Source organism: Symsagittifera roscoffensis, unplaced genomic scaffold, assembly GCF_963678635.1.
Source record: "Symsagittifera roscoffensis unplaced genomic scaffold, txSymRosc1.1 SCAFFOLD_142, whole genome shotgun sequence".
Lineage (NCBI taxonomy): Eukaryota > Metazoa > Xenacoelomorpha > Acoela > Convolutidae > Symsagittifera > Symsagittifera roscoffensis.
In genome coordinates, this window is record NW_026971694.1 from 42151 (window position 1) to 69137 (window position 26987).

At 37.3% G+C, this 26987-nt stretch overlaps 2 pseudogenes; both read right to left on the reverse strand.

Moving 5' to 3' along the window:
- Positions 1-20419: 20419 nt before the first annotated feature.
- LOC134856654 (large subunit ribosomal RNA) lies at positions 20420-23169 on the reverse strand (annotated as a pseudogene).
- Positions 23170-23482: 313 nt separating this feature from the next.
- Positions 23483-23634, reverse strand: LOC134856655 (5.8S ribosomal RNA; annotated as a pseudogene).
- Between the last annotated feature and the right edge of the window lie 3353 nt (positions 23635-26987).

Below are 26987 nucleotides of genomic sequence, written 5' to 3' on the forward strand. Positions count from 1 at the left end.
TTCAAGCCAACTGAAGCAACTTCGTCAGTTTTGGACCTCATTTTGAGCTTGTTTACGGCTCGGGTCATAACTTTTGAACCACTGGTCGCACAGCTCCCATCTTTTTCATGCAGCTGACCATCAAGCATATCTAACTTCGCTAAAATTGAAAATGAGCTGTGCGAGCACTCCTTCAAGCTCAAACAAGCGTTTTAGAGCCCTGAGACCCCCATTTTTCAGCTCAAAATAGGGGTCTTCCGCTTCGATCAGTCGCTCCTGCAGCTCAACCAAGGGTCGCGCAAGCTCATCTAAGGTGGTTCTAAGACCTATTTTTCACGAGGAAGCGAATGGGCCTATCCCGGAAGCTCTACGAGCAAGCTTTGTTAACTTTCAAGCCAACTGAAGCAACTTCGTCAGTTTTGGACCTCATTTTGAGCTTGTTTACGGCTCGGGCCATAACTTTTGAACCACTGGTCGCACAGCTCCCATCTTTTTCATGCAGCTGACCATCAAGCATATCTAACTTCGCTAAAATTGAAAGTGAGCTGTGCGAGCACTCCTTCAAGCTCAAACAAGCGTTTTAGAGCCCTGAGACCCCCATTTTTCAGCTCAAAATAGGGGTCTTCCGCTTCGATCAGTCGCTCCTGCAGCTCAACCAAGGGTCGCGCAAGCTCATCTATGGTGGTTCTAAGACCTATTTTTCACGAGGAAGCGAATGGGCTTATCCCGGAAGCTCTACGAGCAAGCTTTGTTAACTTTCAAGCCAACTGAAGCAACTTCGTCAGTTTTGGACCTCATTTTGAGCTTGTTTACGGCTCGGGTCATAACTTTTGAACCACTGGTCGCACAGCTCCCATCTTTTTCATGCAGCTGACCATCAAGCATATCTAACTTCGCTAAAATTGAAAGTGAGCTGTGCGAGCACTCCTTCAAGCTCAAACAAGCGTTTTAGAGCCCTGAGACCCCCATTTTTCAGCTCAAAATAGGGGTCTTCCGCTTCGATCAGTCGCTCCTGCAGCTCAACCAAGGGTCGCGCAAGCTCATCTAAGGTGGTTCTAAGACCTATTTTTCACGAGGAAGCGAATGGGCTTATTCCTCTCTTCCTCCCAGTGCTCACATTCTTATCTGGCTCCTGTTCCAGTCGTCCGATCTCAGGAGCCTTCCTCAACCCCTCCCTTCTTCCAGCCCTCGGAGCGAACTCTCGATGACTGGTTGAACTGGCGATTGAGTTGTTGGCATTTTTCTTGGTCATCTAAAACAAAATGACAAGTGCTAAAAATGTACACAAATACCCATTTACTCATTCTTATAGTTTCTTAGAAATCGTTAGTTTTTTAGATTTTTTTCAGATTTTTGAGGGCAAGTTTTTTTTTCAAAACATTTTTCGCACAATTTTTTTTTCTATTCAATGTTAATGAAGGTTCTAACATTCAACCAAGCGTTGAAAGCTAACCTAAATCGGTATGTCATACTTAGTATTTCGTTAGTAAGACAAAACTTTTAATTATAAACCCTAAGTATGACATACCGATTTAGGTTAGCTTTCAACGCTTGATTGAATAGTATAATTTTCATTAAGATTGGATGAAAAAAACTCGTGCGAAAATCGATTTGAAAAAAAAAATTGCCCTCAGAAATCTGAAAAAAATCAACAATTTTTGTCAGTATTTCGTTAGTAGGACAAAACTTCTATTTATAAACCCTAAGTATGACATACCGATTTAAGTTAGCTTTCAACGCTTGGTTGAATGGTATAACTTTCATTAAGATTGGATTAAAAAAACTCGTGCGAAAATCGATTTGAAAAAAACAATCGCCCTCAGAAATCTGAAAAAATCGTCGATTTTTTCAGATTTTTGAGGGCGATTTTCTTTTTTTTTTCAAATCGATTTTCGCACGAGTTTTTTTAATCCAATCTTAATGAAAGTTATACCATTCAACCAAGCGTTGAAAGCTAACCTAAATCGGTATGTCACACTTGGGGTTTATAAATAGAAGTTTTGTCCTACTAACGAAATACTGACAAAATTGTTGATTTTTTTCAGATTTCTGAGGGCAATTTTTTTTTTTCAAATCGATTTTCGCACGAGTTTTTTTCATCCAATCTTAATGAAAATTATACTAGTCAATCAAGCGTTGAAAGCTAACCTAAATCGGTATGTCATACTTAAGGTTTATAATAAGAAGTTTTGTCTCACTAACGAAATACTGATAAAAATCGTCGATTTTTTCAGATTTTTGAGGGCGATTTTTTTTTTAAATCAATTTTCGCACGAATTTTTTTTATCCAATCTTGATGAAAGTTATACCATTCAATCAAGCGTTGGAAGCTAACCTAAATCGGTATGTCACACTTGGGGTTTATAATTTAAAGTTTTGTCTTACTAACGAATTACTGACAAAAATCGTTGATTTTCTCAGATTTTTGAGGGCGATTTTTTTTTTCAAATCGATTTTCGCACGAATTTTTTTTATCCAATCTTAATGAAAGTTATACCATTCAACCAAGCGTTGAAAGCTAACCTAAATCGGTATGTCATACTTGGGGTTTATAATTAAAAGTATTGTCTTACTAACGAATTACTGACAAAAATCGTTGATTTTCTCAGATTTTTGAGAGCGATTTTTTTTGTTTTCAAATCGATTTTCGCACGAATTTTTTTTATCCAATCTTAATGAAAACTACACCATTCGATCAAGCGTTGAAAACTAACCTAAATCGGTATGTCATAAGTATGGTTCATGTTTTAAAGTTTTTCCCATGGACAAAAAACAAGCCAATTTTGTCGTTTTTTCCCCTTTTCGGGTAATTTTTTAAACAAAGAGGCTTTTGCACAATTTTTTTTGGTCATACGCATTTGAAAGTAGGTCTATTGAATCAGGGGTTAAAAACTAACCCAAATTGGTATGCGACATCAACGGGTTATGAGAAAAAGTTTTCTTAGGAAAAAATGGATATTTACCTCAGTTTTGGAAGACATCGTATGAATTGAAGAGTTTTTATTGATGAATTTTTTGAAAGTTAATTTCAGAGAGTTAAGTTGGAATAATGATTTTTTGTAAAGTTTCGATGCTGGTTGGAATTGAGTTTGATGACACCAATTATATCAATTACGACTCGAAAATTAGGCGTGTGAGAACAAAAATGTGACAAGAAAAAGGTGTGAAAATGAGCCTAAAAAATAGGACTCATTTTCACACCTTGGTGGTAGGTGTGAAAACTGAGTCTAACACTTCTCATGTTCCAAAGAAAAGCCAATTCAACTTCCGTTGGTTGTACTAAACACCTAATTGAAACTCGATTATCCTTAAGGAACTCTTTTCAGAGACCCTTGACGAAAGATCTCAAAAATCATTATCTCATTAACTTCGATTCTGATAACTTGATCAATTCAAACTAAAATTTCAACTTCTCTAATTCTCATCATCGACCCATCATATCGCAGACCAATCCAGGTTAGTTTTTAACCCCGAATTGAATGGCATAACTTTCATAAAGTTCAGATGAAAAAAACTCGTGCGAAAATCGATCTAAAAAAATCAATTTCAAAAAACTGAAAAAATCGATCATTTTTGTCAGTATTTCGTTAGTAAGACAAAACTTCTAATAATAAACCCTAAGTATGACATACCGATTTAGGTTAGCTTTCAACGCTTGATTGAATGGTATAACTTTCATTAAGATGGGGTGAAAAAAACTCGTGCGAAAATTGATTTGAAACAAAAAAAATTTTCCTCAAAATTCTGAAAAAATCGACGATTTTTGTCAGTATTTCGTTAGTAGGACAAAACTTCTTATTATAAACCCTAAGTATGACATACCGATTTAGGTTAGCTTTCAACGCTAGATTGAATGGTATAACTTTCATTAAGATTGGATGAAAAAAACTCGTGCGAAAACCGATTTGAAAAAAAAAATCGACCTCAAAAGTGTGAAAAAATCGACAATTTTTGTCAGTATTTCGTTAGTAAGACAAAACTTCTTATTATAAACCCCAAGTGTGACATACCGATTTACGTTAGCTTTCAACGCTTGATTGAATAGTATAACTTTCATCAAGATTGGATAAAAAAAATTCGTGCGAAAATTGATTTAAAAAAAAAAAATCGCCCTCAAAAATCTGAAAAAATCGACGAATTTTGTCAGTATTTCGTTAGTAAGACAAAACTTCTAATTATAAACCCTAAGTATGACATACCGATTTAGGTTAGCTTTCAACGCTTGATTGAATGGTATAACTTTAATTAAGATTGGATGAAAAAAACTTGTGCGAAAACCGATTTGAAAACGGAAAAAAATGCCCTCAAAAATCTGAAAAAATCGACGAATTTTGTCAGTATTTCGTTTGTAAGACAAAACTTCTTATTATAAACCCTAAGTATGACATACCGATTTAGGTTAGCTTCCAACGCTTGATTGAATGGTATAAGTTTCATTAAGATTGGATGAAAAAAATTCGTGCGAAAAACGATTTGAAAAAAAAATCGCCCTCAAAAATCTGAGAAAATCGACGATTTTTGTCAGTATTTCGTTAGTAGGACAAAACTTCTTATTATAAACCCTAAGTATGACATACCGATTTAGGTTAGCTTTCAACGCTAGATTGAATGGTATAACTTTAATTAAGATTGGATGAAAAAAACTTGTGCGAAAACCGATTTGAAAACGGAAAAAAATGCCCTCAAAAATCTGAAAAAATCGACGAATTTTGTCAGTATTTCGTTTGTAAGACAAAACTTCTAATTATAAACCCTAAGTATGACATACCGATTTAGGTTAGCTTCCAACGCTTGATTGAATGGTATAAGTTTCAATAAGATTGGATAAAAAAAACTTGTGCGAAAATTGATTTGAAAAAAAAAAAATTGCCCTCAAAAACCTGAAAAAATCGACAATTTTTGTCAGTATTTCGTTAGTAAGACAAAACTTCTATTTATAAACCCTAAGCATGACATACCGAATTAGGTTAGCTTTTAACGCTTGATTGAATGGTATAACTTTAATTAAGATTGGATGAAAAAAAACTCGTGCGAAAATTTTAGATGTCCGTAATTTTAGATGTCCGGAAAAAGTCATCAGCTGCCCTCAACTTCTTCCAGCCAGCGAGAGGGCGCTCCGAAGTTTGTGAAGATTGGACAAAGAGAAGACACTCACGGAAGAGCTGCTCACACCTTTGAGAGCAAGGGAGAAATGGAGCAGTCTCGCATAGATGTCGTCTTCGCGATGGCATCACATGGACGGGAGGCATCCCAACTAGTCAGCTTGGAACCTGAATTCAGCAATGACAGAGTAGTATGGAAAAGTGGTGCCAAACTACATCATTTTGATAAGTCCAAACAGTTAAAACAACTCATGGAGTCCGCATTGAAAATGAAACCCAGACGGATTGTCGTTTTTCACGACATTCTCCTGAACTCCATGACACTAGCTCCACACCAGCGGTTAGATAGAAGACACTTGGCATGTGTTTTCACAGAAGAAGATTTGGTCCAGAACCTTCGGGATTGGACGGAAAAATGTGCTCAATTGGATGTACTTATGACAGTTGTGACTGGTAGTAGGCAATGTCTTGACATATGCGGAAGTGAAACCCACCATAGGTTCTGTGGAAGGTCTGCCGCGAAAAAACTGACAACCGCGATCCAGGATTCAGGCCTGTCATTCTACAACGGACACAGGCTTAGTGGACCGAGTTGTTTCAAGGATGGTGTACACCTGACGCCTGAAGCGCTTCAGAAGACTATGATTGGAGCAAAAAAAAACAAGGGGAAGCCCGAGACCCAGCAGAGAAAAGGAAAAGGAAGCATAAACAAGTCACGTTCTAAAGTTGTAAACAATGATTTCTTATGTTTGGATAAAATGACCGACTTAGAATTGTAACTAATTAACTATTCTACCAAGTATCTTTTTGAAATTTAACTGTCTAACTAACAAACTAAAGAACTAACTAACAGAAACTACTTAACTAAGCCATCAACTCAAAATCTAGTTTTATACCTAACTAACCAACTAACTAACTAACTAACTAACTAACTAACTAACTAACTAACTAACTAACTAACTAACTAACTAATTAACTAACTAACTAACTAACTAACTAACTAACTAACTAACTAACTAACTAACTAACTAACTAACTAACTAACTAACTAACTAGTTAACTAACGAACTAACTGAATAGCTAAATAACTGACTAACTAGGTAAATATATAAACAACTAGTAATCCAACTAGCCAACCGACTGAATAACTAAAAAAACAATTGATTAAATAACTAACTCACTAACTAACTAGAAACTTAACTAACTAACTAACTAGCTAAATATGTAAATATTTAACTAACTAATTATGTAACTAAGTAAATAACTAACCAGTTTAAAAACAAACAATCTAACTAACTAACCAGCTAAATAACTCACTAAATAATAAACGAAACTAATTTTCTAACTACTAACTGAATATCTATCTAACCAGCTGAATAACCAACTGAATAACTGACTATATAACAAACTAATTAATTAAGTAATCAACCAACTATCTTAAAAAACTAAGGAAGTGAAAAGTTAACTAATTAACTAACCCCGCGACAAACGGACTAACTAATTAACTAACAAACTAACTAACTAAAAACTATTTAACTAACTAACTAATTAACTAATTAACTAACAAACCAACTAATTAACTAACTAACTATTCTACCAAGTATCTTTTTGAAATTTTACTGTTTAACTAACAAACTAAAGAACTAACTAACAGAAACTATTTAACTAAGCCACCAACTAACTAACTAACTAACTAACTAACTAACTAACTAAATAACTAGCTAACTAACTAACTAACTAACTAACTAACTAACTAACGAACTAACTAACTAACTAACTAACTAACTAACTAGTTAACTAACTAACTAACTAACTAACTAACTAACTAACTAACTAACTAACTAACTAACTAACTAACTAACTAACTAACTAACTAACTAACTAAATAACTAACTGACTAACTAACTAACTAACTAACTAACTAACTAACTAATTAACTAAATAACTAACTAACAAACTGTCAAACTAACTGTTTAGTCGACCAATTAACTAGAGATCTAATCATCTTACTAACGAACTGACCTATTAACTAACTAACTATCTAACTAACAAACTTATTAGCGAACTAACTTATGAGTATATAATCCCTAACTAACTATCATCAAGTGGAAGTTTATCGACTGAGCATACTTTTAGTTAGAAAAAAGAATTTTTTATCTAGGATGACTCTTGAGTTGCAAACAAATTTCAACTGTTTTTCGCTAAAGTATAAATTGTCACTTTTTGGTCCCATTTCCAGAAACAATAGCAAAACTGAACCACCAAAAAATTGCGAAAGTGACTTTTCATATTCAATTAATTTCACTAAGAACTAAATTGATCCTGTTTTTGGTCCCTCTTCCCGAAAACGGGACCAAAACTTAACCACAGAATCACAAAAATGTTAAGAGTTTGTTTGAAATCGGTTTTTTTAGTGTATGTAAAACATATCTATTTGTTAGAAAATAATTTTACAGCAATTTTTTTTTCGATGAACAAAAAGTTAGTTTTTTGGTCCCGTTTTGATCCCGTTTAGCCGATAGGGAACTAGATTTGGGTTTAGGCTAAAAAAAGATTATTTCTGTAGATCATTGCTTTTATTATTGACTGAAAACACTATTTAATTCAAAACAAGTCAAATAACTTTCTGTTTTCAGAGTAATAGTTTGGGATGACTCACATACCGAATTCGGGATACTGTGTCACCCCGAAAAACGGGACCAAATCTAATTCCTCGAAGAATAACCGAGAGTTTTGTTATACAAAAAGCTCGTTAATTTGTTCAAATAAAAGAAAAAACTATCCGAAATGGTTTGCAAAGCAACTCAAGTGTTATTCAATAAGATATTTTTTGGTCCCCTTTGGTCCCGCTTCCCGAAAACGGGACCAAAACTGAACCCCCGCATTATCTCAGAAATGTTCTTTTTTATTGAAATATATGATTCTAGTGTCTACAAGTCATATCTGTTTTAAACCGTTTTTACAGCAATTCAACTACTGAACAAAAAGTTAGATTTTTTTGGTCCCGTTTTGATCTCGTTTAACCAAAATGGAACTAGATTTGGGTTTTAGCTGAAAAAAGAATATTTCTGTAATTAATTGTTTTTACTATTGACCGAAAACAATATTTAATTCAAAACAAGTCAAATAAACTTCGGTTTTCGGAGTAATAGTTTGGGATGACTCACCATACCGAATTCGGGATACTGTGTGACCCCGAAAAACGGGACCAAATATAATTCTTCGAAGAATCACTGAGAGTTTTGTGATACAAAAAGCTCGTTAATGTGTTCAAATAAAAGAAAAAACTATCCGAAATGATTTGCAAAGCAACTCAAGTGTTATTCAGTAAGATAATAACTGGTCCCCTTTTTGGTCCCGCTTCCCGAAAACGGGACCAAAACTGAACCCTCACAATATCCAAAAAAGGTTATTTTTTTGATTGAAATATGTTTTTCTAGTGTCTACAAGTCATATCTATTTGTTTTAAACCGTTTTTACAGCAGTTCAACCACTGAACAAAAAGTTCACAATTTTGGTCCCGTTTTGGTCCTGTTTCCCAAAAACGGGACCAAAAAACGTTTAATTGTCATGAAAATTGCAAGTTTTCCCTGGAAAGTTGTTGAAAATGTACCCAATAACCTTAAATTGCCATCCGAAAACGGTTGCGTAGTTTTCAGTTGTTTTTCAATTAGAGTTGGTTTGGTCCCGTTTTTGGTCCCTTTTCCCGAAAACGAGACCAAAACAGAACCTCCGCAGAATCCAGAAATTGTTATTTTTTTCTTGAAAGATCTTTTTCTACTGTCTACAAGTCAAATGTAGCTGTTTAAAACCATTTTTATAGCAATTCAACTACTGAACAAAAAGTAAGATTTTTTGGTCCCGTTTTGGTCCCGTTTAACCAAAAGGGAACAAGATTTGGGTTTTAGCTGAAAAAAAAGAATATTTATGTAATTAATTCTTTTTATTATTGACTGAAAACATCATTTAATTCAAAACAAGTCAAATAAACTTCGGTTTTCAGAGTAATAGTTTGGGATGACTCACCATACCGAATTCGGGATACTGTGTCACCCCGCAAAACGGGACCAAATCTAATTCCTCGAAGAATCACTGAGAGTTTTGTGATACAAAAAGCTCGTTAATGTGTTCAGATACTAGAAACAACTATCCGAAATGGTTTGCAAAGCAACTCAAATGTTATTCAATAAGATATTAGTTGGTCCCCTTTTTGGTCCCGCTTCCCGAAAACGGGACCAAAATTGAACGCTCACATTATTCCAAAAAGGTTCTTTTTTGAATGAAATATATTTTTCTAGTGTCTAAAAGTCATCTCTATCTGTTTTAAACCGTTTATACAGCAGTTCAACCACTGAACAAAAAGTTCAAACTTTTGGTCCCGTTTTGGTCCCATTTCCCAAAAACGGGACCAAAAAACGTTTAATTGTCATGAAAATTGCAAGTTTTTCCTGGAAAGTTGTTGAAAGTGTACCAATAACCCTAAATTGCCAGCCGAAAACGGTTGCGTAGTTTTTCAGGTGTTTTTCATTTAGAGTTGGTTTGGTCCCTTTTCCCAACAACGAGACCAAAGCAGAACCTCCGCAAAATCCAGAAATTGTTATTTTTTTCTTGAAAGATCTTTTTCTACTGTCTACACGTCAAATGTAGCTGTTTAAAACCATTTTTACAGCAATTCAACTACTGAACAAAAAGTTAGATTTTTTGGTCCCGTTTTGATCCCGTTTAACCAAAAGGGAACTAGATTTGGGTTTTAGCTGAAAAAAATTCTGATTTCTGTAATTAATTCTTTTTATTATTGACTGAAAACACCATTTAATTCAAAACAAGTCAAGTAAACTTCGGTTTTCAGAGTAATAGTTTGGGATGACTCACCATACCGAATTCGGGATACTGTGTCACCCCGAAAAACGGGACCAAATCCAATTCCTCGAAGAATCACTGAGAATTTTGTGATACAAAAAGCTCCTTAATTTGTTCAGATACCAGAAACAACTATCCGAAATGGTTTGCAAAGCAACTCATGTGTTATTCAAAAAGATATTAATTGGTACCCTATCTGGTCCCGTTTCCCGAAAACGGGATCAAAAAATGTGTAGTTTCCATGACAATTGCAGTTTTTTTGTGGAAAAATGTTGAAAATATGCCCAGATACCCTATATAGCTATCTGCAATAATTTGCAAAACAATTCAAGTTTTTTTCATTTAGTTTCAGTTTGGTCCCAATTTTGCTCCCTTTTCCCAAAAACGGGACCAAATCTGAACCCCTCTAGCATCCCGAAATTCTAAGTTTTTTGATTGAAATATATTCTTCTAGTGTCTACAAGTCATATCTATCTGTTTTAAACCGTTTTTACAGCAGTTCAACCACTGAACAAAAAGTTCAGTTTTTTGGTCCCGTTTTGGTCCCATTTCCCAAAAACGGGACCAAAAAATGTTTAGTTTTCATGAAAATTGCAAGTTTTTCCTGGAAAGTTGTTGAAAGTGTACCCAATAACCCTAAAGGGCCATCCGAAAAAGGTTGCGTAGTTTTTCAAGGGGGTTTTTCTTTTAGAGTTGGGTTGGTCCCGTTTTTGGTCCCTTTTCACAAAAACGAGACCAAAACAGAACCTCCGCAGAATCCAGAAATTGTTTTTTTTCTTGAAAGATCTTTTTCTACTGTCTACAAGTCAAATGTAGCTGTTTAAAACCATTTTTACAGCAATTCAACTACTGACCAAAAAGTTAGATTTTTTGGTCCCGTTTTGATCCCGTTTAACCAAAAGGGAACAAGATTTGGGTTTTAGCTGAAAAAAAAAGAATATTTATGTATTTAATTCTATTTATTATTGACTGAAAACACCATTTAATTCAAAACAAGTCAAATAAACTTCGGTTTTCAGAGTAATAGTTTGGGATGACTCACCATACCGAATTCGGGATACTGTGTCACCCCGAAAAACGGGACCAAATCTAATTCCTCGAAGAATCACTGAGAATTTTGTGATACAAAAAGCTCGTTAATTTGTTCAGATACCAGAAACAACTATCCGAAATAGTTTGCAAAGCAACTCAAGTGTTATTCAATAAGATAATAATTGGTCCCCTTTTTGGTCCCGCTTCCCGAAAACGGGACCAAAACTGAACCCTCACAATATCCCAAAAGGTTCTTTTTTTGATTGAAATATGTTTTTCTAGTGTCTACAAGTCATATATAACTGTTTTAAACCGTTTTTACAGCAGTTCAACCACTGAACAAAAATTTCAGTTTTTTGGTCCCGTTTTGGTCCCATTTCCCAAAAACGGGACCAAAAAACGTTTAATTGTCATGAAAATTGCAAGTTTTCCCTGGAAAGTTGTTGAAAATGTACCCAATAACCCTAAATTCCCATCCGAAAACTGTTGCGTAGTTTTTCAGGTGTTTTTCAATTAGAGTTGGTTTGGTCCCGTTTTTGGTCCCTTTTCCCAAAAATGAGACCAAAACAGAACCTCCGCAGAATCCAGAAATTGTTTTTTTTTCTTGAAAGATCTTTTTCTACTGTCTACAAGTCAAATGTAGCTGTTTAAAACCATTTTTACAGCAATTCAACTACTGAACAAAAAGTTAGATTTTTTGGTCCCGTTTTGATCCCGTTTAACCAAAAGGGAACAAGATTTGGGTTTTAGCTGAAAAAAAAGAATATTTATGTAATTAATTCTTTTTATTAGTGACTGAAAACACCATTTAATTCAAAACAAGTCAAATAAACTTCGGTTTTCAGAGTAATAGTTTGGGATGACTCACCATACCGAATTCGGGATACTGTGTCACCCCGAAAAACGGGACCAAATCTAATTCCTCGAAGAATCACTGAGACTTTTGTGATACAAAAAGCTCGTTAATTTGTTCAGATACCAGAACCAACTATCCGAAATAGTTTGCAAAGCAACTCAAGTGTTATTCAATAAGATAATAATTGGTCCCCTTTTTGGTCCCGCTTCCCGAAAACGGGACCAAAACTGAACCCTCACAATATCCCAAAAGGTTCTTTTTTTGATTGAAATACATTTTTCTAGTGTCTACAAGTCATATATAACTGTTTTAAACCGTTTTTACAGCAGTTCAACCACTGAACAAAAAGTTCAGTTTTTTGGTCCCGTTTTGGTCCCATTTCCCAAAAACGGGATCAAAAAACGTTTAATTGTCATGAAAATTGCAAGTTTTCCCTGGAAAGTTGTTGAAAATGTACCCAATAACCCTAAATTCCCATCCGAAAACGGTTGCGTAGTTTTTCAGGTGTTTTTCAATTAGAGTTGGTTTGGTCCCGTTTTTGGTCCCTTTTCCCGAAAACGAGACCAAAACAGAACCTCCGCAGAATCCAGAAATTGTTATTTTTTTCTTGAAAGATCTTTTTCTACTGTCTAAAAGTCAATTGTAGCTGTTTAAAACCAGTTTTACAGCAATTCAACTACTGAACAAAAAGTTAGATTTTTTGGTCCCGTTTTGATCCCGTTTAACCAAAAGGGAACTAGATTTGGGTTTTAGCTGAAAAAAAAGCATATTTCTGTAATTAATTGTTTTTATTATTGACTGAAAGCACTATTTAATTCAAAACAAGTCAAATAAACTTCGGTTTTCAGATTAATAGTTTGGGATGACTCACCATACCGAATTCGGGATACTGTGTCACCCCGAAAAACGGGACCAAATCTAATTCCTCGAAGAATCACTGAGAGTTTTGTGATAAAAAAGCTCGTTAATGTGTTCAGATACCAGAAACAACTATCCGAAGTGGTTTGCAAAGCAACTCAAGTGTTATTCAGTAAGATATTAATTGGTCCCCTTTTTGGCCCCGCTTCACGAAAACGGGACCAAAACTGAACCCTCACAATATCCCAAAAGGTTATTTTTTTGATTGAAATATGTTTTTCTAGTGTCTACAAGTCATATCTATCTGTTTTAAACCGTTTTTACAGCAGTTCAATCACTGAACAAAAAGTTCACATTTTTGGTCCCGTTTTGGTCCTATTTCCCAAAAACGGGCCCAAAAAATGTTTAGTTTTCATGAAAACTGCAAGTTTTCCCTGGAGAGTTGTTGAAATTGTACCCAATAACCCTAAATTCCCATCCGAAAACGGTTGCTTAGTTTTTCAGGTGTTTTTAAATTAGAGTTGGTTTGGTCCCGTTTTTGGTCCCTTTTCCCGAATACGAGACCAAAACAGAACCTCCGCAGAATCCAGAAATTGTTATATATTTTTTTGAAAGATCTTTGTCTACTGTCTACAAGTCAAATGTAGCTGTTTAAAACCATTTTTACAGCAATTCAACTGCTGAACAAAAGTTAGATTTTTTGGTCCCGTTTTGATCCCGTTTAACCAAAGGGAACTAGATTTGGGTTTTAGCTGAAAAAAAAGCATATTTCTGTAATTAATTGTTTTTATTATTGACTGAAAACACTATTTAATTCAAAACAAGTCAAATAAACTTCGGTTTTCAGATTAATAGTTTGGGATGACTCACCATACCGAATTCGGGATACTGTGTCACCCCGAAAAACGGGACCAAATCTAATTCCTCGAAGAATCACTGAGAGTTTTGTGATACAAAAAGCTCGTTAATTTGTTCAGATACCAGAAACAACTATCCGAAATGGTTTGCAAAGCAACTCAAGTGTTATTCAATAAGATATTAATTGGTCCCCTTTTTGGTCCCGCTTCCCGAAAACGGGACCAAAACTGAACCCTCACAATATCCCAAAAAGCTTCTTTTTTTGATTGAAATATATTTTTCTAGTGTCTAGAAGTCATTTCTATCTGTTTTAAACCGTTTTTACAGCAATTCAACCACTAAACAAAAAGTTAGGTTTTTTGGTCCCGTTCTGGTCCTGTTTCCCGAAAACAGCACCAAAAAATGTCTAGTACCCATGAAAATTGCATTTTTTTGAGGAAAATTGTTGAACATGTGCCCATTTACCCTAAATCGCTATACGAAAACATTTGCTGAACAATTCATTGTTTTTTTTCACTGTTTTAGTTTGGTCTCGTTTTTATTCCCTTTTCCCGAAAACGGGACCAAAACTGAACCACCACAGAATCCCGAAATTGTTCTTTTTTTGATTGAAAGAGGTTTTTCTTGTGTCTACAAGTCATACCTATCTGTTTTAAACAGTTTTTACATCAATTCAACCACTAAACAAAATGTTAGATTTCTTGTTCCCTATCTGTCCCGTTTCCCGAAAACGGGACCAAAAAATGTCTAGTACCCATGAAAATCGCATTTTTTTTTGTGGAAAATTGTTGAACGTGTGCCCATATACCCTAAATCGCTATACGAAAACATTTGCTAAGCAATTCAAGTTTTTTTCACTAAGTTTTAGTTTGGTCCCGTTTTTATTTTCTTTTCCCGAAAACGGGACCAAAACTGAACCACCACAGAATCCCGAAATTGTTCTTTTTTTGATTGAAAGAGGTTTTTCTAGTGTCTGCAAGTCATACCTATCTGTTTTAAACAGTTTTTACATCAATTCAACCATCAAACAAAAAGTTAGAATTTTTGGTCCCGTTCTGGTCCCGTTTCCCTAAAACGGGACCAAAAAATGTCTAGTACCCATGAAAATTGCATTTTTTTTGTGGAAAACTGTTGAACATGTGCCCACATACCCATAACCGCTATACGAAAACATTTGCTAAACAATTCAAGTTTTTTTCACTATGTTTTACTTTGGTCCCGTTTTTATTTTCTTTTCCCGAAAACGGGACCAAAACTGAACCACCACAGAATCCCGAAATTGTTCTTTTTTCGATTGAAAGAGGTTTTTCTAGTGTCCGCAAGTCATACCTATCTGTTTTAAACAGTTTTTACATCAATTCAACCATCAAACAAAAAGTTAGATTTTTTGGTCCCGTTCTGGTCCCGTTTCCCGAAAACGGGACCAAAAAATGTCTAGTACCCATGAAAATTGCATTTTTTTTGTGGAAAATTGTTGAACATGTGCCCGCATACCCATAACCGCTATACGAAAACATTTGCTAAACAATTCAAGTTTTTTTCACTAAGTTTTAGTTTGGTCCCGTTTTTATTTTCTTTTCCCGAAAACGGGACCAAAACTGAACCACCACAGAATCCCGAAATTGTTCTTTTTTTGATTGAAAGAGGTTTTTCTAGTGTCTGCAAGTCATACCTATCTGTTTTAAACAGTTTTTACATCAATTCAACCATCAAACAAAAAGTTAGATTTTTTGGTCCCGTTCTGGTCCCGTTTCCCGAAAACGGGACCAAAAAATGTCTAGTACCCATGAAAATTGCATTTTTTTTGTGGAAAATTGTTGAACATGTGCCCACATACCCATAACCGCTATACGAAAACTTTTGCTAAACAATTGAAGTTTTTTTCACTAAGTTTTAGTTTGGTCCCGTTTTTATTTTCTTTTCCCGAAAACGGGACCAAAACTGAACCACCACAGAATCCCGAAATTGTTCTTTTTTTGATTGAAAGAGGTTTTTCTAGTGTCTGCAAGTCATACCTATCTGTTTTAAACAGTTTTTACACCAATTCAACCATCAAACAAAAAGTTAGATTTTTTGGTCCCGTTCTGGTCCCGTTTCCCGAAAACGGGACCAAAAAATGTCTAGTACCCATGAAAATTGCATTTTTTTTTGTGAAAAATTGTTGAACATGTGCCCACATACCCATAACCGCTATACGAAAACATTTGCTAAACAATTCAAGTTTTTTTCACTAAGTTTTAGTTTGGTCCCGTTTTTATTTTCTTTTCCCGAAAACGGGACCAAAACTGAACCACCACAGAATCCCGAAATTGTTCTTTTTTTGATTGAAAGAGGTTTTTCTAGTGTCTGCAAGTCATACCTATCTGTTTTAAACAGTTTTTACATCAATTCAACCACTAAACAAAAAGTTAGATTTTTTGGTCCCTATCTGGTCCCGTTTCCCGAAAACGGGACCAAAAAATGTCTAGTACGCATGAAAATTGCATTTTTTTGTGGAAAATTGTTGAACATGTGCACATATACCCTAAATCACCATACGAAAACATTTGCTTAACAATTCAAGTTTTTTTCACTATGTTTTGGTTTGGTCCCGTTTTTGTTCTCTTTTCCCGAAAACGGGACCAAAACTGAACCACCACAGAATCCCGAAATTGATCTTTTTTTGATTGAAAGAGGTTTTTCTGGTGTCTACAAGTCATACCTATCTGTTTTAAACAGTTTTTACATCAATTCAACCACTAAACAAAAAGTTAGATTTTTTGGTCCCTATCTGGTCCCGTTTCCCGAAAACGGGACCAAAAAATGTCTAGTACGCATGAAAATTGCATTTTTTTTGTGGAAAATTGTTGAACATGTGCACATATACCCTAAATCACCATACGAAAACATTTGCCTAACAATTCAAGTTTTTTTCACTATGTTTTAGTTTGGTCCCGTTTTTGTTCTCTTTTCCCGAAAACGGGACCAAAACTGAACCACCACAGAATCCCGAAATTGATCTTTTTTTGATTGAAAGAGGTTTTTCTAGTGTCTACAAGTCATACCTATCTGTTTTAAACAGTTTTTACATCAATTCAGCCACTAAACAAAAAGTTAGAATTTTTGGTCCCTATCTGGTCCCGTTTCCCGAAAACGGGACCAAAAAATGTCTAGTACCCATGAAAATTGTATTTTTTTGTGGAAAAATGTTGAACATGTGTCCATATACCCTAAACCGCTATACGAAAACATTTGCTAAACAATTCAAGTTTTTTTTCACTAAGTTTTAGTTTGGTCCCGTTTTTATTTTCTTTTCCCGAAAACGGGACCAAAACTGAACCACCACAGAGTCCCGAAATTGATCTTTTTTTGATTGAAAGAGGTTTTTCTAGTGTCTACAAGTCATACCTATCTGTTTTAAACAGTTTTTACATCAATTCAACCACTAAACAAAAAGTTAGATTTTTTGGTCCCTATCTGGTCCCGTTTCCCGAAAACGGGACCAAAAAATGTCTAGTACGCATGAAAATTGCATTTTTTTTGTGGAAAATTGTTGAACATGTGCACATATACCCTAAATCACCATACGAAAACATTTGCCTAACAATTCAAGTTTTTTTCACTATGTTTTAGTTTGGTCCCGTTTTTGTTCTCTTTTCCCGAAAACGGGACCAAAACTGAACCACCACAGAATCCCGAAATTGATCTTTTTTTGATCTAAAGAGGTTTTTCTAGTGTCTACAAGTCATACCTATCTGTTTTAAACAGTTTTTACATCAATTCAACCGCTTAACAAAAAGTTAGATTTTTTGGTCCCGTTCTGGTCCCGTTTCCCGAAAACGGGACCAAAAAATGTCTTGTACCCATGAAAATTGCATTTTTTTTGTAGAAAATTGTTGAACATGTGCCCACATACCCTAAACCGCTATACGAAAACATTTGCTAAACAATTCAAGTTTTTTTCACTAAGATTTAGTTTGGTCCCGTTTTTATATTTTCTTTTCCCGAAAACAGGACCAAAAATGAACCACCACAGAATCCCGAAATTGTTCTTTTTTTGATTGAAAGAGGTTTTTCTAGTGTCTGCAAGTCATACCTATCTGTTTTAAACAGTTTTTACATCAATTCAACCACTAAACAAAAAGTTAGATTTTTTGGTCCCTATCTGGTCCCGTTTCCCGAAAACGGGACCAAAAAATGTCTAGTACGCATGAAAATTGCATTTTTTTTGTGGAAAATTGTTGAACATGTGCACATATACCCTAAATCACCATACGAAAACATTTGCCTAACAATTCAAGTTTTTTTCACTATGTTTTAGTTTGGTCCCGTTTTTGTTCTCTTTTCCCGAAAACGGGACCAAAACTGAACCACCACAGAATCCCGAAATTGATCTTTTTTTGATTTAAAGAGGTTTTTCTAGTGTCTACAAGTCATACCTATCTATTTTAAACAGCTTTTACATCAATTCAACCACTTAACAAAAAGTTAGAATTTTTGGTCCCTATCTGGTCCCGTTTCCCGAAAACGGGACCAAAAAATGTCTAGAACCCATGAAAATTGTATTTTTTTTGTGGAAAAATGTTGAACATGTGTCCATATACCCTAAACCGCTATACGAAAACATTTGCTAAACAATTCAAGTTTTTTTCACTAAGTTTTAGTTTGGTCCCGTTTTTATTTTCTTTTCCCGAAAACGGGACCAAAACTGAACCACCAGAAAATCCCGAAATTGTTCTTTTTTTGATTGAAAGAGGTTTTTCTAGTGTCTGCAAGTCATACCTATCTGTTTTAAACAGTTTTTACATCAATTCAACCACTGAACAAAAAGTTAGTTTTTTTGGTCCCTATCTGGTCCCGTTTCCCGAAAACGGGACCAAAAAATGTCTAGTACGAATGAAAATTGCAATTTTTTTGTGGAAAATTGTTGAACATGTGCCCACATACCCTAAACCGCTATACAAAAACAATTGCTAGACAATTCAAGTTTTTTTCACTAAGTTTTAGTTTGGTCCCGTTTTTATTTTCTTTTCCCGAAAACGGGACCAAAACTGAACCACCAGAGAATCCCGAAATTGTTCTTTTTTTGATTGAAAGAGGTTTTTCTAGTGTCTACAAGTCATACCTATCTGTTTTAAACAGTTTTTACATCAATTCAACCACTAAACAAAAAGTTAGAATTTTTGGTCCCTATCTGGTCCCGTTTCCCGAAAACGGGACCAAAAAATGTCTAGTACCCATGAAAATTGTATTTTTTTTTGTGGAAAAATGTTGAACATGTGTGCATATACCCTAAATCACTATACGAAGACATTTGCTTAACAATTCAAGTTTTTTTCACTATGTTTTAGTTTGGTCCCGTTTTTGTTCTCTTTTCCCGAAAACGGGACCAAAACTGAACCACCACAGAATCCCGAAATTGTTCTTTTTTTGATTGAAAGAGGTTTTCCTAGTGTCTACAAGTCATACCTATCTGTTTCAAACAGTTTTTACATCAATTCAATCATTAAACAAAAAGTTAGGTTTTTTGGTCCCGTTCTGGTCCCGTTTCCCGAAAACGGGACCAAAAAATGTCTAGTACCCATGAAAATTGCATTTTTTTTGTCGAAAATTGTTGAACATGTGCCCACATACCCTAAACCGCTATACAAAAACAATTGCTAGACAATTCAATTTTTTTTCACTATGTTTTAGTTTGGTCCTATTTTTGGTCCCTTTTCCCGAAAACGGGACCAAAACTGAACAACCCCAGAATCCCGAAATTGTTCTTTTTTTTGGTTGAAAAAGGTTTTTCTAGTGTCTACAAGTCATACCTATCTGTTTTAAACAGTTTATACATCAATTCAACCACTATACAAAAAGTTAGATTTTTTGGTCCCTATCTGGTCCCGTTTCCCGAAAACGGGATCAAAAAATGTGTAGTTTCCATGACAATTGCAATTTTTTTGTTGAAAAATGTTGAAAATATGCTCAGATACCCTATATTGATATCTGCAATAATTTGCAAAACAATTCAAGTTTTTTTCATTTGGTTTCAGTTTGGTCCCGATTTTGCTCCCTTTTCCCGAAAACGGGACCAAATCTGAACTCCCTTAGCACTCCCGAAATTCTAAGTTTTTTGATTGAAAATCTTTTTTTCTAGCGTCTACACATCATATCTGTCTGTTAGGAACTTTTTTGACATCAATCCGACACATGAACAAACAATTAGGTTTTTTGGTCCCGACGTGGTCCCGTTTTCTTGAAACGGGACCAAAACTGAACCAGCGCAGAATCCCGAAAAATTAGTTTTTTTGATTGAAAACTCTTTTCCTAGTGATTACAAGTCATACCTGTCTGTTAGAAATTGTTTTCACATCAATCCAAGCACTGAACAAAAAGTTAGATTTTTTGGTCCCGTCTTGGTCCCGTTTTGCCAAAACGGGACCAAAGCTGAACCACCACAGGATCCAGAAAAACTATTTTTTTTGATTGAAAATTCTTTTCCTAGTGATTACAAGTCATACCTGTCTGTTAGAAATTGTTTTCACATCAATCCAAGCACTGAACAAAAAGTTAGATTTTTTGGTCCCGTCTTGGTCCCGTTTTGCCAAAACGGGACCAAAACTGAACCATCACAGAATCCAGAAAAATTATTTTTTTTGATTGAAAACTCTTTTCCTAGTGATTACAAGTCATACCTGTCTGTTAGAAATCGTTTTCACATCAATCCAAGCACTGAACAAAAAGTTAGATTTTTTGGTCCCGTCTTGGTCCCGTTTTGCCAAAACGGGACCAAAACTGAACCATCACAGAGTCCAGAAAAATTATTTTTTTTTGATTGAAAACTCTTTTCCTAGTGATTACAAGTCATACCTGTCTGTTAGAAATCGTTTTCACATCAATCCAAGCACTGAACAAAAAGTTAGATTTTTTGGTCCCGTCTTGGTCCCGTCTTGGTCCCGTTTTTTTCGGGTGACACAAGGAGTCATTTTTTCAAAAATTCAAAAAAAAATGTTTTTTTTCATTTTTTTTTTGGTTTTTCATGTTCAAAAAGAAGACCCTCAAAGTTTTCCATCGTTAAATACTCATTTTGACAATCGGGGGTGGATTTCAGGCCGATTTCAGTTTGGTCCCTCCTTGGTCCCGTTGGGCGCAGGTCACCCTCAACAGGGTCTTCTTTCCCCACTGATTAGGCTTTGCCCGTTCCCAAAGCTGTGGTTTCGCTGGATGGTAGATAGGGACAGTAGGAATCTCGTTAATCCATTCATGCGCGTCACTAATTAGATGACGAGGCATTTGGCTACCTTAAGAGAGTCATAGTTACTCCCGCCGTTTACCCGCGCTTATTTGAATTTCTTCACTTTGACATTCAGAGCACTGGGCAGAAATCACATTGCGTCAGAACCGTTTCACCAGCCATCGCAATGCTTTGTTTTAATTAAACAGTCGGATTCCCCTTGTCCAAACCAGTTCAGAGTTTGAACGTTTAATGTGCGACAGATTTGACCTAAAGCATATCCATCATCGATGCGCCAAACGCCAACAACTCCGAAGAGCCATCGTACGCTTTAGCATATCGAGACTTCAAGCTAAAGGCTTGTCACACCCATTCCTCAGAGCCAATCCTTCTTCCGAAGGTACGGATCAATTTTGCCGACTTCCCTTATCTACACTGTTCCAAGACCAGAGGCTTTTCACCTTGGGGACCTGATGCGGTAATTGGTACGATTCACTCTCCTGACATTAGCTGGGCCGAATTTTTACGTGCCACCAGGAACAATTGGGATGCTTCAAATGCTGAAACACTCTTTCATGGTTCGAGCCTTATCTCTGATTGATTCAATTCCAAGGTCTCTACTGCATGTTATAAAGAAAAGATAACTCTTCCCCAAGGTCCCAATGACTAAATTCGACTGAGATGACGTTGCCGTCGTAATGCCAAGAGAGTAAGTTCGGGAATTTTAACCCGATGCTCTTTCGAGACTCAGCAGTTTTCAAAAAACCACTATTCAAGACTTTGGCCTTAGCCTGTCTTTTAGAATCGACTAACTCATGTGCAAATGCTGTTCACATGAAAACCTTTCCCGCTTCAGTCCTCAAAGTTCTCATTTGAGTACTTGCTACTTCCACCAAGATCTGCTCCATTGGCCGCTTCGAGCATATACTCACGTATACACTTTTGCGCAACCAATGCGTCCTCCTACACATGAACATACTTTAAGACCAGTTCTAAACCAGTCTTAAGCATCCAGCCGAAGCCAGAATCTGATGTTCATGGTCAGGTATAGGCCACGAGCTCTAGTGCCATCCATTTTCAGGGCTGATTGATTCGGCAGGTGAGTTGTTACACATTCCTTAGCGGTTTTCAACTTCCATGACCACCGTCCTGCTGTCAATATCAATCAACACCTTTTGTGGTGACTCATGAGCAAGTAGTTAGGCGCCTTAACCCAACTTTTGGTTCATCCCACATCGCCGGTTCTGCTTACCAAAAGCGGCCCACAAAAAGCTCGCATTCAAAGTTCAAGTGCAATTAAGTCACAAGAACATCTCACCGATTTATAGTTTGAGAATAGGTGAAGGAAAAGTTTTCCCCCAGTCCTCTAATCATTCGCTTTAACCGATGAAATTGCACAGCGAAGATTTTTCAATCTTGCTTAAGCTTTTGCTATCCTGAGGGAAACTTCGGAGGAAACCAGCTACTAGATGGTTCGATTAGTCTTTCGCCCCTATGCTCAGGTCAGACGATCGATTTGCACGTCAGAACCGCTTCGGGCTTCCACCATGGTTTCCCGTGGCTTCACCCTGCCCAAGCATAGATCACCATCTTTCGGGTCGTGTGCTACTTGCTCTGGATCAGTCATGTTTTAGCAACATAACCGTCCGTGGTTGCGAGACATCGCTTTGACGCTCTCACCACAAAAGTTAATGCAACTCATAAAAGTTACACCGTTCACTTTCATTACGCGTGTACGCTTTCAAACAGCGACAGCACTTGCAAGCAACTCACACTCCTTGGTCCGTGTTTCAAGACGGGCTGTAGAGAGCATTGATTGGGATGTTAAGGTCAGACAGGCAAACAAAAGAGATAAAACTTTATCTCATTTAGTCAAGACACAACAAATTTGAAATCCGAAGAAAACAAATAGCTCGCATCTTTAACAATGATCACCAAAAGACTTTAACAACACTACCCGGTGGTCTAGAATCAAGTTCAAGACATTGGGCATGATAACGCTCACTCCAGTTCTCCTTCAACGGTTTCACGTACTTTTCACTCTCTCTTCAGAGTGCTTTTCAACTTTCCCTCACGGTACTTGTTTGCTATCGGTCTCGCTTTATAATTAGCTTTTGGAGAGACATATCTCCAGCTTCGAGTTGCACTTTCAAACAACTCTACTCATAGGAATGCGCCGTCGACAAGTTATAACAAGACTGTTACGGGATTTTTACCCTCTTTGATGCTATTTTCCAATAGACATCCAGTCAAGTCAACAAGCCAGGCAGCAAACCATACCGGACACCGAGGAGTGTTACCACTCCTCTTCCCGATGAGCTTTTCCCTGTTCATTCGCCATTACTAAGGGATTCTCGGTTGATTTCTTTTCCTCCCCTTACTGATATGCTTAAGTTCAGGGGGTTCTCTCGTCCAAATCAGGTTACGATTTAAAGGCACTCAAGCATCCATAAAACTACCGAAGTAGTAATGTGCAGGAGTTTATCACTCTAGCTTAGGCAAACTGAAGATCGAACACTGTTTAAACGCGCTCTCAATGCAATCACATGTATCACACCGGTACTACATCTGAACAGCTCTTTGATCAACAGAATACCCAAGTTTGAGCGACTTGATTTAAGTGTTCTAACCAATCCCGAAGGATCTCGTAGATACACCAGCAAAAGAACGGACCAATCCGAAGACAGATCGCTCTTACCCTCAGATTTCTCCAAAAGTAAGCGTTCAATCGATTTCAAATAACCCTGATTCGGACGCGATCAACAGCCGAAGCTGAGACCGCCTTTTGCGTTAGAGAGGTCAGTAAACAAATCTTGCGATTCTTACTGAATTAACACATATAGCTGTGCTCCTCCTCGTAAAGCGAGCCTAGTGATCCCCCGTTGAAGGTTGTTTTTCGACCATCTAGCACTGGTTTGATTTAGAACAAAGCCAACCGCAGTCGGACTTTGAGCTGTCTCGACCACCCTGTTTTTTAGCATTTGGGCCTTCGCTTTCCTCAGTCTTTCTCTTACAACGGCAAACTGAAGATCGAACACTGTTTAAACGCGCTCTCAATGCAATCACATGTATCACACCGGTACTACATCTGAACAGCTCTTTGATCAACAGAATACCCAAGTTCGAGCGACTTGCTTAAGTGTTCTATCCAGTCCCTAAGGATCTGACAGATACACCAGTAAAAGAACCGGATCAATCCGAAGACTGATCACTCCTACGATCGGATTTCTCCAAAAGTAAGTGTTCACTCGATTAGAACAAAGCCAACCGCAGTCGGACTTTGAGCTGTCTGGACCACCCTGTTCTTAAGCATTTGGGCCTTCGCTTTCCTCAGTCTTTCTCTTACAACGGCAAACTGAAGATCGAACACTGTTTAAACGCGCTCTCAATGCAATCACATGTATCACACCGGTACTACATCTGAACAGCTCTTTGATCAACAGAATACCCAAGTTCGAGCGACTTGCTTAAGTGTTCTATTCAGTCCCTAAGGATCTGACAGATACACCAGTAAAAGAACCGGATCAATCCGAAGACTGATCACTCCTACGATCGGATTTCTCCAAAAGTAAGTGTTCACTCGATTAGAACAAAGCCAACCGCAGTCGGACTTTGAGCTGTCTGGACCACCCTGTTCTTAAGCATTTGGGCCTTCGCTTTCCTCAGTCTTTCTCTTACAACGGCAAACTGAAGATCGAACACTGTTTAAACGCGCTCTCAATGCAATCACATGTATCACACCGGTACTACATCTGAACAGCTCTTTGATCAACAGAATACCCAAGTTCGAGCGACTTGCTTAAGTGTTCTATCCAGTCCCTAAGGATCTGACAGATACACCAGTAAAAGAACCGGATCAATCCGAAGACTGATCACTCCTACGATCGGATTTCTCCAAAAGTAAGTGTTCACTCGATTAGAACAAAGCCAACCGCAGTCGGACTTTGAGCTGTCTGGACCACCCTGTTCTTAAGCATTTGGGCCTTCGCTTTCCTCAGTCTTTCTCTTACAACGGCAAACTGAAGATCGAACACTGTTTAAACGCGCTCTCAATGCAATCACATGTATCACACCGGTACTACATCTGAACAGCTCTTTGATCAACAGAATACCCAAGTTCGAGCGACTTGCTTAAGTGTTCTATCCAGTCCCTAAGGATCTGACAGATACACCAGTAAAAGAACCGGATCAATCCGAAGACTGATCACTCCTACGATCGGATTTCTCCAAAAGTAAGTGTTCACTCGATTAGAACAAAGCCAACCGCAGTCGGACTTTGAGCTGTCTGGACCACCCTGTTCTTAAGCATTTGGGCCTTCGCTTTCCTCAGTCTTTCTCTTACAACGGCAAACTGAAGATCGAACACTGTTTAAACGCGCTCTCAATGCAATCACATGTATCACACCGGTACTACATCTGAACAGCTCTTTGATCAACAGAATACCCAAGTTCGAGCGACTTGCTTAAGTGTTCTATCCAGTCCCTAAGGATCTGACAGATACACCAGTAAAAGAACCGGATCAATCCGAAGACTGATCACTCCTACGATCGGATTTCTCCAAAAGTAAGTGTTCACTCGATTAGAACAAAGCCAACCGCAGTCGGACTTTGAGCTGTCTGGACCACCCTGTTCTTAAGCATTTGGGCCTTCGCTTTCCTCAGTCTTTCTCTTACAACGGCAAACTGAAGATCGAACACTGTTTAAACGCGCTCTCAATGCAATCACATGTATCACACCGGTACTACATCTGAACAGCTCTTTGATCAACAGAATACCCAAGTTTGAGTGACCTCCCATCATCAATGGGGGATTGCATTCCTATCTGACATCGGGGTCAACAGCATCAATATACTTGATACTGCCAATTTAAACCATTAAAGGCAATTTTCATGATGCAGATAGAGCAATTCAATCTACGCTTTAGGTCATCAATTGTAGCTTCGCATCCGCCTTCTCAGGCAGACGCTTGAAACCAGGGAACTGAACACACTGTTCCTCTCGTACTAAGTGTTACCCAAGCATAGATCACCCTGTTTTTGAGCGTTTGGGCCCTCGCTTTTCTCAGTCTTACTCTTACGAAGGCAAACTGAAGATCGAACACTGTTTAAACGCTCTCTCAATGCAATCACATGTATCACACCGGTACTACATCTAAACAGCTCTTTGATCAACAGAATACCCAAGTTCGAGCGACCTCCCATCATCAATGGGGGATTGCATTCCTATCTGACATCGGGGTCAACAGCATCAATATACTTGATACTGCCAATTTAAACCATTAAAGGCAATTTTCATGATGCAGATAGAGCAATTCAATCTACGCTTTAGGTCATCAATTGTAGCTTCGCATCCGCCTTCTCAGGCAGACGCTTGAAACCAGGGAACTGAACACACTGTTCCTCTCGTACTAAGTGTGATTACCCAAGCATAGATCACCCTGTTCTTAAGCATTCGGGCCTTCGCTTTCCTCAGTCTTTCTCTAACGAAAGCAAACTGAAAATCGTACACTGTTTAAACGACCAACAAACAAGCTTATCTAGGAGAAGTTACTCCTAAGCTACCATCTAAACAGCTTTTTGATCAACAGAATACCCAAGTTTGAGCGACTTCCTTTTGGCGTCAACAATGACGAGGCATTTAGCTACCTGCTTTTGGCGTCAACAATGACGAGGCATTTGGCTACCTGCTTTTGGCGTCAAAAATGACGAGGCATTTGGCTACCTGCTTTTGGCGTCAAAAATGACGAGGCATTTGGCTACCTGATTTTGGCGTCAACAATGACGAGACATTTGGCTACCTTCTCTCTTGCTATAATGCACCACTGACTCTCACTTGCTATCTTCCACACCGAGCAAGCTACTTTGACTGGGAGCCCATCCCCAGTCTCAAGCTATCATGCACCACCGTTTTTCTTGCTAATGCACCACCATCATACTAAGGATCACCAACAAGGATCACCTTGAGTTAACCTAACTTGCATCAGGTCAACTCTCTTTGAATTATCTTTCGGGAATCTAAGGTGATCCATTAAGGACTACCTTGAGCCAATCTAACCTTAGCTAGACCAACTCTTAGATGAACCATGAAGGAACATCATGCTATCATGCACCACCGACTCTTCCTTGCTATTATCAACCACCGAGCAAGCTACTTTAACTGGGAGCCAATCCCCAGTCTCATGCACCACCGTCTCTCTTACTCACATGCACCACCGACTCTTCCTTGCTATTATCAACCACCGAG